Below are 15,139 nucleotides of genomic sequence, written 5' to 3'. Positions count from 1 at the left end.
TCACATTCTAACTCTTGCATTATCAAGGCATATATCTTTCAGCATTTTATTTTAATTTTCTAGGATTTAATTATTAAACTCAATGTCCTGATTTTCCACCTTTAGAACCTATAAAAAGATGAGCAAAGCAAATTCAAAATAGATAGAAAGCAGAAAACAGCAAAAATCAGAAAAAATAATAAAACAGAAAACAAGCAAACAGAAAAAGCTTAAAAACCCTAAAGGTTGGTTATTGGAAAAGATCAACAAAATTCTGAATCCCTAACTAGTCTGATCAAGTTAAAAAGAAAAAAAAAAGGAGAGTACAGCAATTACCAACATCAGAACTGAAAGGACTTATATAACTACAGATCCTACAGAAAATAACTAGATAATAAGAGTATATTATGAATAATTTTACACTGCAAATTCAACACTTACATGAAATGGACAGATTCTTCAAATATACAACTTACTAACAGTGACAAAAGATGAAGCAGAGAATCTATTTGTATATCTATCAAGAAATTGAATTCAGAGTTTAAAACTTTTCCACAGAATAAACTCTATGCTAAGATAGTTATACTAAAGAATTTTCTCAAATATTTTTAAAAGTAACAACAATAATCTTACACATATTCTCATAAAACAGGAAAGTGGGAAAAATTTCCAAACAGTTTATGAAGGCAGCATAATCCCAATATTAAAAAATGACAAATTTATTCCAAAAAGAAAACTATGGACCAATGACAGTCATGAACTTAGGAAGAAAAAGTCTTTAAGATATTAGCATACATAAAAATGATAAGATTTCATGCCAAGTGAGGTTTATTCCAGAAATGCCAGATGGATGTAACACTTAAAAATAAATCAATGTGATTCACTTTATTAAGATTATAAAGAATAAAAGCTTCATGATCATTTCAATAGATGAATAAAAATATTTTACCAAATTCAGCATCTGTTCATGATTAAAAATAAAATCCTCTCGACAAGCCAGGAACTGAAAGTAAGTTCCTCTCCTCAATCTGATTAAGACATCTATAAAAAATCTACAGCTAACATTTTATTTAATGATGACATATTAATGCTTTCCCCTATGTTGTGAAAAAAGGTAATGATATTCACTCTCAAAACTTCTATTCAACATTGTGCTGAAATTGTAGCCATTGCAATAAAATAAGAAAAAAATAACGAAATGCATAGCAAACAGAAATAAAGAAGTAAAACTATCACTATATGCAAATGATATAATTGTTCACGTAGAAAAATCTATAGAATATAAAAACTAGAAACCAATTGATGAATTTAGCAAATTTGGAAGATACAAGGCTAATATAGGAAAATAAGTTGTATTGTTACATATTTGCAGCTAACAGTTGGAATATGAAATTAGAAAAATAGTTCTACTTACAATTGTGCAAAAACACATACAATATTTAGAAATAGGTTTAGGAGAGATCACAAAAATCCTCTATACTAAAAACCACCAAATATGGCTGAAAGAAATTCAAGTAACCATAAATACATGAAAAAATATATAATGTTAGTGGTTGGAAGGCTCAATATTGTTAAGATGTAATTACCTCTCTATAAAGTCAATGAAATCCCCACGATAATTTTCAGTTATTTTTGTGAAACTGAAGACATGATTCTGAATTTTATATGGACATATGAAAAAAATACATCTCATATCCACATTTTAAAAGATAAACAAGGTTCAAGGACTTACACTACCTGATTTTCAGGCTTACTATAAAGCTAGAGTAATAAAGACATATCAACAGGCAGGATCAACAACTAGATCAATGAAACAAAGTAGAGAACTCAGAAGTAGACTCATAATTCTAAAGTCATTTGAGTTTCTGCAATGAATCCAAAGTAATTTAATGGAGGAAGAAAAGAGTTTTCAGTAAAGAGTCCTGAAATAAATGGATATCCATATTTTAAAAAATATCAAATCTAACCCACACCTTACATACACAAAAATTAATTTTTTTTTGACACAGCTTCTCCCTCTGTTGCTCAGACTGAAGTGCAGTGGTTTGATCTCTGCTCACTGCAATCTCCACCTCCCGGGTTCAAGTGACCCTCCTGCCTTGGCCTCCCTAGTAGTTGGGACTACAGGCATGCGCCACAACGCTGGGCTAATTTTTGTATTTTTAGTAGAGTCAGGGTTTCACCATGGCCAGGCTGGTCTCGAACTCCTGACCTCAGGTGATCTGCCCACCTCAGCCTCCCAAAGTGCTGGGATTACAGGCGTGAGACACCACACCCTGCCCACAAAAATTAATTTGACATGGACATAGATCTAAACATAAGAGCCAAAATTATAAAAATATTTAGAAGCAAACATAAAAGAGTACCTTTGCAACACAGGAAACAGAAAACAACAATCACAAAATAAAAAAATTGATAAATTAGACTTTATTAAAATTTAAAACTTTGACTAAAAAATATATCATTAGGAAAATGAATACACACATATTCAATACAAGGAGAAATTAACAGACAAATATCTGCTGTCCAGATTGTAAAAGAACTCATAATTCAGTAATGAGAATATAACCAATCCAAAAAAAACAGCAAAGTATTTAAAAACACTTCACAAAGTAAGACATATGCATTGCCAATAAGCACATTAAAAACTATTCAATATATTTATCCATCAGTGAAATGCACATTAAAACCACAAGGTGATACTACACATACAAAACAGAATGGCTAAAATTAAAGACTCACGAGAACAAACACTGGCAAGAAAGTAGGTCACTTGAACTCTCATAAAAATGATGCAACCACTTTGGAGAAATGGCTGGCATTTTCTGGAAAACTAAACCTACATCTACCCTATGACCAAGCAATTTCAGTACTAGGTACTTAAGAGAAAAGAAAGCACGTGTCCACAAAAATACTTGCATGAGAGTATTCATAACAACTTTATTCACAAAAACCAAAATGGAAACAGCCAAGGTAGCTCTTAATAAGAAATTAGATAAACGTAAATATACATGATGAAATACTACTTAAGAATAAAAAAGAACCAACTACTCATACATGTAACAACATATGTCTGAATCTTAAAAACATTACGCTGAATGAAAGAAGCATTATACAAAAGAGTAGATAATTGTATGACCCATTAGATATGAAGTTCTAGAACAGGCAGAAATAGTAAGACAAAATCAGATCAGTGGTTGTCTCTGAGGAGTTTGTGAGAAAGTTGACTAGGAAGGGGGCTGAGGGAACTTTTTGCAGTGATGGCTATAGTCTGTATTGTATTAGGGGTTTGGGTGGTTTGACACAGAATTGTCACAAACCCTCAGTTGCAGTATCTACAAAGCTCATAAAGCAAGTGGCAATTAAACAAGGTATGCCAGTATCTACATACATATATATGTATATATAGCCAAATTATTCTTTGACATTAATATAATAATAGATAATAAAAAGTATTTTTGCATAGAATGGCTTTTATTTGAAAGATTAGAATTCTTATATTTTTCTTTTAAAATTATTATTAAAATAACACAAGAATTTGATTAAAAGCAAAGCCCTCAAAATTCAGCACTTTTATAGTGTTAACTATAAACATAGAGGCAAGAAATTTAAGGAAGAATATAATTGTTAGGGTTATAAATATTGTCTGAAATGTATTGCTAACTGTAATTGTGACAATAAGGGTATAAAACAAGTCTTAAATACAGTAATTTCTGTTGTGTACAAAATGAGACTCGGTAGTAGTGACTGAAGTTCTGGGTAGAGAAGATCACGAGCTCAAATTGAGATTCAAAGAAAAAAAAAATGTCTATATGGATTTTGGAGGTAGGAACCATAGCCCAAGTATGAAGAATTTGTCAACTCAAACTGTCTTACCACTCATTATTGAACATTTAACTTATAATCCGTTTTGTCTTGTTATATTTGTCCACAGAGTGCACCCACCCTCGTGCTTCAGGGAAAAGACATATGTCCAATATCCCTTGACCTATAGAAGTCATGTTCAATTTTCTTTAAAAATACATTTAATAGGTTGAAGCAAAGGGGGAAAAAATAGGATTAATAAAATAAAGATGAATGGCTGTAAATGTTTCTTGTGTTTTATTTCTCTAAATATTTTAAGCTTCTTGAAGATAATATCCATACTTTCTATTCTTTGCATAATCTCTATCACGGTGTGAGAATGTGGTATTTAATTTCAAAAATGTGTTTAATTAAGACGAAAAATTTAAAAACTACTATATGGCTGAGTCTTATTTTAAGGTTTTAAACGCTCTACTGTGAGGAAATGGGTGGCTAGTGTTGCTGTGGGAATGATGATTGTGCCTGGAGAGGTAAAAATAAACCAAAGAAAGCTTTAGAAAAAAAAAAGTTTGACATTTTCTTTCAGAAGTCCAAACACTGTCTAAAAGTAGACAGGGAAGTTTCCCAAGATAAGGAAAGGAGAGTATATAATGAAAGGAGCATGGGCTCTTTACCTACTGACTGGCTCAGTGACCTTAGGCTTGTTCTTGACCCTCTCTGTGCCTCTACTTTCTAAATGGAGATAATAACCTTTGATTGAAAGCACAATGAGGAGGAAAGGTGGAGGTACTTTCTCACTGAAACACTTGGTAGGCCTCTAATAAATGAGAGCTGAAATACCTCTGATGCCGAGTGAAACAGCCCTTGTGTAGTCCCCTTCTATATTGAATAAGGGTTACTCTGTGTGACCAATATCATAAGGCAGAAGTGATGCCATGCCCCTTCTGATATTAGGTTATAAAGAACATGGCTTCTGTCTTGGACATACTCTTGTTCTCTCCTTTCTTTCTCTTATATCACTCTGGGGAAAGCAAGCTCCCAGGTTGTGATCAGCCCTACAGAGAAGCACATGTGGAAAGGAACTGAAGCCTCCAGCCAAAGCCAGCATGAACAGAGGCGTGACAACAATCACTTGAGTGAGCTTACAAATAAATTTTGTAGCTCAGTAAGCCTTGAGATGACTGCAGCTCCAGCCTACAGCTTAACTAAAACGTTGGGAGAGAATCTGAGCTGGAACCATTTAGTTAAGCCATATCCGTATTGCTGACCATCAAGAACTGTGAGATAATAAATAAATACTTGTTTTTAAACTGATGAGTTTGGGCCCAATTTGTCACATAGCAATGGGTAACTAATACAGTTCCCCAAGTTTATGTTCCACCAAATGAATTCTGTCTTGGAGGGATCTCAAAAAGGCTACAGATGCTAATGTCTTTGCATTCAAAGTCTCCAGGGGCTAGACCATATTCATATTCCCTCTTAAACTACAAACAGATTAAGAAAAGACTGAAGGTCACAGGAAAGCTAATTTACTTGCCAGGTATTTCTGGTCTTAACTGAGAAAATATGTCAACCCAGACATCAAAGTGCAATTTAAACTGAATACATTCACATGATCCGGCCTCCTTAGCAAAATGACAAATGAAACCCTAACTCGATGACTAACCTTAATTTTAGAGTGAGATAAAATGCAATGGGAAATTAACTGCTTTATTCTTGGAACTGTTAAACAGAAGCACTTAAAAATATCAAAAGAATAGTGTTACATAAAATGAAGAGGAGCCCCACTAAAAGGCTAAATGAATTGAAGTGGGAAAATTATGCATTGTAGAGGTTCCTATTGCAAGGGAAATAAACAGAGATCAGGCTTTGGAGAGGGAATGGGTAATTCTATCTGGAATTTGTCACCTACAGTTTCTGATAATCTTCCAACAGCTTTGAAAATGTGTGTACTTCCATAGAAACTGACTATCTTTAACAAGCTTGACCACATACAGTTTTTCCTGAAATGTAATATAATTACATAGCTGAGCTGTGTGTGAATTTATCTTCAGATGGACACATTCTACCACCAGATGAAGTAAATCAGATCAAAGTGGAAAGGAACTGCCAGATGGCAAACAGTTTATGGAACTCTCATTTGGCCACCTTCCATTTATTTATTATATTTTTTAAGTTATGGGAAAAGCTGAGCCTTTATAGAAGTCAGAATACACATGCAGGAGGAAGTCTATACATTTCTTATTTAATTACTGATGAAAATGTAAAAAACATTTTACTGATTTATCTCAGCATGTTTTATTATCTTCATTTTCTTCCTTGGTGGAAAGGAATAGGAAGTGAACAGGAAGAATACAAAAAGATATCACATTTAAGAAGACGTTCATTGTCTTTCACGACTAAATTAAAAACAATGTCATATGTTAAAATTACAAGGCACTCAAAGCTTAAGACAGGCTTAACACAGGTTTCTGAATTTGGGTCTTAACATATGCTGTTTTACAAAGACCTCAAATCTATTTTTATTTTTATTTGATTTAATCCGATGTCTAATTGATCAAAATTGTTTGTTTGCTTTTCTTGTCTTTCCTCTTTTCCTTAACTGAGAAGATAATGTTTTAAATTAAATTTAAAACAGAATACTAGGATTGCAATGCCTTGATTAATTACCTCATACTTTAACTTTCAAAGTTATTCTAGATTTTCACAGTTAGCACAATTTTAATTAAAGTACTCTATAAAAATGCTGTAATTATTATTATTGTTAATATATTTATTAAATATCTATGTTTCAGGAACTATGTTAATGTTTTGTATGGTGTATTTCATAATTAACTTAGCAAATTTTACCTTAGGTCACCAACAATTGTATGAAATAATTTCACAAGTCCCCCAAGGCTAATGGAAAATATATATATATATATGGATATATAGAATACATATAAATTTACTTGTGATGTGTGACATACATACAAAACAGCATATTAGCTGGGTGCCGTGGCTCACGCCTGTAATCCCAGCACTTTGGGAGGCCAAGGCGGGTGGATCACGAGGTCAGGAGATCGAGACCATCCTGGCTAACACGGTGAAACCCCGTCTCTACTAAAAATACAAAACATTAGCCGGGCGCGGTGGCGGGCTCCTGTAGTCCCAGCTACTCGGGATGCTGAGGCAGGAAAACGGCGTGATCCCGGGAGGCGGAGCTTGCAGTGAGCCGAGATCGCGCCACTGCACTCCAGCCCGGGCGACAGAGCGAGACTCCGTCTCAAAAAAAAAAAAAAAAAACCAGCATATTAGCAATGTTGCTGTTATTATCCAACACTTGATATCTTATATTTAATAATTCGAAAATGTTGGATGCCTGACTTTAGGGTGTGGAAAATGAATGAAGTGATTGTAGACCATTTACTCTATGAGTTTTTCAGAGATGAGAAGAGAGTTATGGTTTAAAAAAAAATCTGTTCCTCCTTTAAAAAGAAAAAGGAAGTAAAGAAGAGGTTGCACACTGGAGAGAGAGAGAGAGAGAGACTAAGTAAAGTTCTATATTAACTTACATATTTTTATCTTGTAGAGATGCAAATAATATTTGTTTGGTGAAAAAATAAATCTCCAAAAGTTATTATTCATCGCCCTCATAAAACATTAACCAGTTCTGTATCTAATATCCCTTTATTAAATTGCTTATGAATACCTAGCTTCTCAAATGCTCTTTGGATTAGTTTAACATCTTACTGGTACCCTCATTAATAAATGTAGAAGAACACCTTTGACATGTGTTTATTTTATATCTGCATGAAAGTCATGACTAGTGACTAATGGCTTCTAGTAATAATGATAATAGCATTCCTTATTAATGCATCATCAAAAACAACTCCATTCCTCTCAGTCATTCTTGTGATGTTTTCTTAATGATATTAGAATGTAAAGTATTTGAGCAACTCTAGCCCATGAATAAAATGTTTTATAAACTTAGATGTTCAGCCTTACAGAGCCAAAGTCTTTTGAACCCTGGGAAAAGCAGCCTTAATATATCACTGTCTTTGACATGAATAACAGATTATTTTCCCCAAAAACAAAGAACTAAGGATGAAATACCAAAAAAACCTTATGATTATAAGCGTTGTTATAGCTTTGTCTGCGGTGATTCTCAACCAGGATCAATTTTCCCTCCAGGGGACATTTGGCAAAGTTTGAAGACATTTTTGGTTGCCACACTTGGGAAAGGGTGCACTGGCATCGTGTGGTTAAGGAACATGGATGCTGCTAAAGATTCTGCATCACACATGACAGGCCCAACAACAAAGAATTATCCAGCTGAAAATGTCATCAGTGCTGAGGTCAAGAAACACTGGTCTACAGTAGCAAAGAAAAGTGATTTGAGAAATTATCAGGCAACAACAAAAAAGAAAACAATTACACATGAAATGTAATTATCTCCAATAAGAAATATGTATGTGAATACTATATTAACCTAAGAAATAACTGTATAGCAATTGCCTTTGAAATTTACTGTTTTCAGGAGATAAAGCTTGCAAGTCATTTCAGAATTGACGTAGAACATTATGAATATCAAATTCTTTTCATTTTTTACAATAACTTTGGCAATATGGTCAATTATACAGCAAGTCAACTAAACTGCAATTGCAACTAGTTTATGGGCTACATTAAGTCACAAAAGAATTACAATATTTCATAGATTTAATTTCATTTTTGGTCATTTATTACCTGAATTTTTGTGCAAAGTGTCTATTTTCTCCCTGTAAAATGTGTCCTTGAGTGTGCCTATACATTATATCTCCCTCCTTCAGTCACTATCAGAATTTCAGAAATTATTTCACCTACAGAACTATACCTGTTTTTTTCAGGATCTTCAGCATAAAAATAATACTATCAGGCCTTTCTCTTTGAGTATATCCACAAAAGTTTCGTCCTTTCGAAGTGATGCAGATCCCACCATATGTGATTATAAATGTTATTCACCTTTGACATGTACACCTGATGCACAAGAGTCTATTCAGAAATTTATGAGTACATTATTTTAAAGGGCGGAAACAAATTTATCTATGCCTAGAAAGAGCACAACTTAACGTTGCAGAAATTCAAAGTCTTTATATATAGTTATTGGCAGCAACAGATGCCAATCCTTAGGAAGAAACTTTGTAATACATATACGTGGCAAGTTATAACATTTTATGTGTGAGAATAATATCAAATCTAAGAATTCCTCATAATCCTAGCCTAAAGAGATAGCAATTGTTAACATTACAGTATTAATCATTCTAATCTTTTTAGAAAAACATTTCTGAAACCACAGCTTATAACTACGTCTTGCTAAACAAGCCCAAACTGTCATAACATGCTGAGAATAAAAAGAAAACAGCCCAGCAAATAAATAGTATCAGTGATTAAAAGCGATGCAGTGTTGGAGGGACTAAGGATTTTAATTATTTCTTGAGGATTTTAGTTATTTCCTGAAGTGAGGACACAGCACAACTCACACAGCCCATTGGGGGCAGCTTTGGTTTCACATATACTAAGGGCTCAAATGATAATTTCCTATTTCCTGCCTTCTCTTGGACAGAAAATCCAGTTCATTTAATTTATATTTGGCAGCTGCTGGGGCAGCCAAAATTATCCCAAGGATAGAATATATTTTAATCCATACCTGAGGAAGCAGGCCTTTTGGAATTAATCAGGAATTAAATTTCATGACATCCTGTTTTATCGAGAAGGGAAATATACAAATTCACCTACAAGGCTTTGCCAAACACAGAGGTTTTTCATTGCACCTGAGCAAACGCAGCACGACTGGATATAGCTGAAATCTTTGAAATATACATCAAAGGACATGCAACACAGAATAAATTCTTCCAGTCTTGCATGATAGAGGATCTTCCATTTCAGGCAAAGGTCAGTTCAGAAGTGAAGTAAGAAATACAAGAAAACTTAGGGTTTCCAAACATAAAATGAGACAATGGGCAGGTCAGTTTCCATAATCTACTCTAAATGTTCTTGTCTAGACTAATGCCAAACTCTATAAGGCAACCATTATCCATCTGCAGTAGGTCTGTTTGTGTCACTGCTTAGTCAGAAAGCAAACTTACTATGGGAGGCAATTCTTCAGAAACACTTTCTGCATTGTTTTCTAAGATATCACTGTCTCCAGCAGGGTTCATGTATCTTATGAAGCCATGACAGCTACCCAGTTGGTTATACTGGGGGACAAAATTTGCCATCTGTCCTTGGGTTTTCTAAATTCATTTTGTTTTTGATTGTTTTACTTCAACTGAAATAATTTTGAGCCACTTGAAGAGTTTGAGAATAATGTTTGCACTGTAAGAAATATTTAACTAAAAAGGTACTTTGGGGGAAACATACTCATTTAGAATTTATTTGTGAAAATTAGACATGTAAAGGCTCTTTCATTATCATACTTTGTCATGGTGACATTTCAGAAAAGTTAAAATAAAAAGCATGCTTGGAGGTTGAGTGCAAAAAAAAGTAAAAATTAAAATAAAAAACATTATTTTATAACTAAATTTTTAGTGAATCTGCCATCTCAGTGCTAGTATCACTAATGATTTTATTAGACATTTTCTGCTTTGTTACTTTTAGACATGATGATTGATGAAAAATAAAAATAATATAGTAAAAATATTCTATAACATCAAATGTTACAATAGCCACAAATAAAATTAAATATGTAGGAATTAACAAAAGAACTAAAGGATTTATACAATGAAAAATACAAAACATTGATGAAAAAAATCAAAGAGGACACCAAAAAATGGAAAGATATTCTATGTTCATGAATTGGAAGAATCAATATTGTTAAAATGCTCCTACTACCCAAAGTAATCTACAGATTCAATGTAATCTCTATCAAAATACCAATGACATTCTTCACAGGAATAGAAAAAACAACTCTACAATTTGTATGGGGAATCACACACACACACACACACACGCACACACACACAAAACAAAAACAAAAAAAACCCCACCAGAATAGCCAAAGCTATCCTGAACAAAAAAGAACAAAACCAGAGAAATCACATTACCTGACTTCAAATTATACTACAGAGCTACAGTAAACAAAACAGCATGGCACTGTCATAAAAACAGACACATAGATCAATGGAACCGAATAGAGAACCCTGAAACAAATTCATACACCTACCGTGAACTCATTTTTTACAAAGGTGCCAACAACATACGTTGGGGAAAAGACAGTTTCTTCAATAAATAGCACTGGGAAAACTTGATATTCTTATGCAGAAGAAACTAGGCCCCTATCTCTTGCCATATACAAAAATTAAATAAAAATGAATTAAAGATGTACATCTAAGACCTCAAACTACAAAACTCCTGAAAGAAAATATTGAGGAAAATCTCCAGGATATTGGTCTGGGCAAAGATTTCTGGAGTAATACCCCACAAGCACTGGCAACCAAAGCAGAAATGGACAAATGGGATCATATCAAGTTAAAAAGCTTCTGCATATCAAAGGAAACAATCAACAAAATGAAGAGACAACCCACAGAATAAGATAAAATATTTGCAAACTACCCATCTGACAAGGTATTAATAACCAGAATATATAAAGAACTCAACTCTACAGAAAAAAATCTAATAATTTGATTAAAATACGGGCAAAAAATCTGAATAGACATTTCTCAAAAGACATACAAGTGTCAAACAGGCATATGAAAAGGTGCTCAGCATCACTGATCATCAGAGAAATGCAAATCAAAACAACATAATATATATTATATATTATAATATATGGGATATATATGTTATATAAACTATAATATATATATATAACTAAATATGTGTTATCTCCTTATATTTTCCCACTTGAAAGCTTCCATGATGCAGTATAACTCTCCCACACACAGTAAATTTTTTCTAATTTCCAGAAAGACAATGTCATTCTCTAATTGTTAAGAACTTGTGAACATCCCAGTGATAGCTAAAATAGAGGTGAGAAAATACGTAAGTTGGTAAGTTGGTGAGGGATGAGAAGGCTGGAATGGATGGAGATGTTGGCTTAACAGGTAATAGTATAATTCTTAGAATTTCAAAAAATAAGGTAAAAACCCTAGAAATGGAACCAATCTTCCTACCTTCTTTGTTAATATTTATTAAGTGCTTTGCATGATACTTTGCCCATAATAAGCACCAAATAAATATTTGTTGAATTAACAAGTGGTGCTGGTAGTTCACTTTGTGGTGTAAACTGGTAGGTTGGGATGAAAGTGAGGGTTGTACGAAATTGAGAATCAACTGGAGAAACCATATATGGTCATCTCCAAAGGCTTATCTTCAATAGCTTTGTAGAAACTTCCCTTCCCTTGGTCAAGCTTGGAAGCATTATAGGATCAATAAAGTTTCCTGAGTTCCTAAAACCCAGAGCACATTCCATCGTTTTCATCTTCACTGCTTTATCACAACAAGAGGGCTCCATACTATACACCCTGAAAATTGGGATAATTATACTGATAAGTTCACACCTTCCTCACACACACAATTTAGTTCACTTTCAGGCTACATGAGTGCAAAGTCACAAAGACATGGTAAAGCAGCCATAAAATGACATTCCACAGGTCAAAGAGCACATTTATAGTTAGCATGAAAAATCATTAGTGAGTAGCCCTCAGGGTATTCATTCAAAATTAGGGTTAGGCATCAAGGGAAAAATATGAAGGTGGAGAGAGCACAGTTATCAAAAAAAAAAAAACCATATAAGAAAAGCAAGGCTCTGGAATTCCACAATTTTAAATAAGTTCAAAGTTTAGAGAGGAAAGTCCTTAATGAGGGACTAGTGTATGCCCATACATGCTATAAGGAGAGCGATAAGTCTTAAACATATACTGTGGGTCTGTGTTCTGCTCCCAAGGAGCAGGAGAGGTGAAGGAGAAATGGAGTGCTGTTTTGAAAAGAAATATTAATTGAATAATTAGTAAAACTCATTAAATTTCTCCACTGATTTTCTAAAATGTTTTAGTCAAAGGAACAATATTGATATTTTGCTACGCAATGAGAAACAACTGAAGTATCAACTATTTTGAGTGCTTCTCCTCCAACTCAGAAGGCATGTTACCTATGAGGTATGTGTCATATTTAAGAGAACTGCAAAGGTTTTCTTTTATGTTGTTATTATTTTTTAATATCTAATGTGGCCTCCAAGCTGAAGACAAAGCTACTAGAATGCATACTTCCTTCCTAAAAATGGCTTTTCCTTTGGTACTTTTAGACATGGTCATTGATGCATACAATATAAGAATATTAAATTTTAAAAATGAAAAATTAGAAAACAGTGGAACATCAGAATGGAAAGATAGAGAGTCAGGATCAGTATTCAAAAGTCAGACCACAAGTCCTATTCAATTGTTAAAGCTGGCTAACAAATATAATTTTGAGCCTCTCAGACTGAAGCCAAAAGTGAAAAACACTCACAATACCTATATGATAAAAAAGAATTAATTCTGAGGAAAAGCATAGCTTGAGATAATGGAGAAATGTGTTGGTTTTTGGTGGATTTCTTAAAAAGGGAACAATGATGTAGTCCAGGTAAGCTGGTTTCTAAAGGTCTGACTGAATTCGAGAATGTAGTTTAGGGCATTGAAAGATATATAAAGCTTAAAAGGAGATACAAACATAGGTAAATGACTAGGTTTTCGGAAAAAAATTGAGAGATTTTAAATTTGTATTCTCTGAAACTGAGTACAAATATTTAAGGCTATCAATTGAGAGACGAGCCATAATTTTCAACTTTCAACATATGGAAAGTTGGATATTGTTGTCATCCTCCTAGGAAAATGTGTCTACTGTGTGCAGGAAAACATGGCGGCCCCAACTTCATGTGGAGGTGTGATGCATAGGTATCTGCAGATAGGGTAAAGCTTTTCCTTTGAAAAAAGTTCTGGTCTATTCCAGCACATAGATTAAATGATGTTCAGTATTCCCCACCACAAAGCATAACCAAAGTAATTTTATGAAAAAATTTTACTAGTCATTAACATTATGCCACTATTGCCTTAATAAAATCTCAATAAAACCCATATAGGATCTTATTTATGCACAACAGCTTCTTAGCAAATCCTTAAAAATCATTTAGTTGTAAAATATATTGTGAGGTAAAAGAATGATTTGACCTGCTCTGTAAGAGTGTTACATATAAGTTAATTATGTAATGAATAATATGGCCAAAAATGATGCTTTCAGAGTAGGACAGTTGAGCTCAAGCCAAAATTTTTGACAATTATTAAGTAACAATCAATTATCTGTTGAGGTTATTCCTAGCAACAGTTTTTGATAATTATTGAATGACAATCAATTATCTATTAAGATTATTCCTAGTGACAATATAACATACTAAGTCGGAAAGAAGAAGAATCATCTTTCCATTTACAATAGCAGGAAGGTGTGCATCAAACCAATCTAGAAATAATTCAAGTAATTCACTAAGGTGCTGGTTAATAAGAAGGGGGCCTAAATTATATTCCTGTTTCACACTGCTCAAAATTACCATCTTCTCTGAAACATTTTCATCAGTCCTTATCTCCTCTCTGACATATTAAATACTCAGTTCTCTAAATACATCAGTAACCTGGAATCTATATTAAGCTTCTGTAACTTATCCCAACTGTTTCCAGAATAGGGGAAAAACAAACATCTATGTCCTTGTTCAACATCTCTTTCTACCTCACTTCTCACCAAAAGAGGTGTACATGAAACTGACCTGTCAGATTCCAAAACTCATACTGAGCCATACTACAACCAAGAGGTTACAGTACATTAAAAGATGGAGCACATGATAACGGCTCTCTCGCATTCTTCCTGTCTTGTATCTAAACTGCAGAGGAGATAAAAGTTCCAGGAACTAATCCCCAGAATATGTCTATTTATTTCTCCAACTTGTCTCTGCTTCATCCTTTGCAGCCAGAATGTCTTTTTTCTTATGGGAAATTCAGCATTCTTTTTCATATGTCCTGTACCACTCTCTCCCACTCTGACTCTTACTCTTCCATGTTGTCTTAGAATTTTGTCTGATAGAGCTACAGACTTCCCTCCAATAGCCTTTGGGTTGCCCTTGTCTTCCAAGCCAAATGAACTAGGTTACAATGAGAAGCTCCCATTTGACATTGACATTGTTCCTTGTATCTTTTATTAGTCCATTCCAACACTACTCTAAAGAACTATCTAAGACTGGGTAATTTATGAAGAAAAGAGGTTTAATTGACTCACAGTTCTGCAGGCTGTACAGGAAGCAGGGCTGGAAGGCCTCAGGAAACTTAAAATCATGGCAGAAGGTGAAGGAGAAGCAAGCATATCTTACCATGACAGAGAA

At 33.8% G+C, this 15,139-nt stretch overlaps 1 protein-coding gene across 1 annotated transcript in view; it reads right to left on the bottom strand.

Annotated features, from left to right (window-relative positions):
* The window catches only part of KCNN2 (potassium calcium-activated channel subfamily N member 2), a 394,236-nt gene that overhangs the window by 316,223 nt on the left and 62,874 nt on the right, over nt 1–15,139 (bottom strand). The window lies entirely within an intron of this gene.

This window comes from Gorilla gorilla, chromosome 4 (assembly GCF_029281585.2).
Source record: "Gorilla gorilla gorilla isolate KB3781 chromosome 4, NHGRI_mGorGor1-v2.1_pri, whole genome shotgun sequence".
Lineage (NCBI taxonomy): Eukaryota > Metazoa > Chordata > Mammalia > Primates > Hominidae > Gorilla > Gorilla gorilla.
The sequence above is the reverse complement of the archived record's forward strand: the minus strand, read 5'-3'. Positions and strand labels throughout refer to the sequence as shown.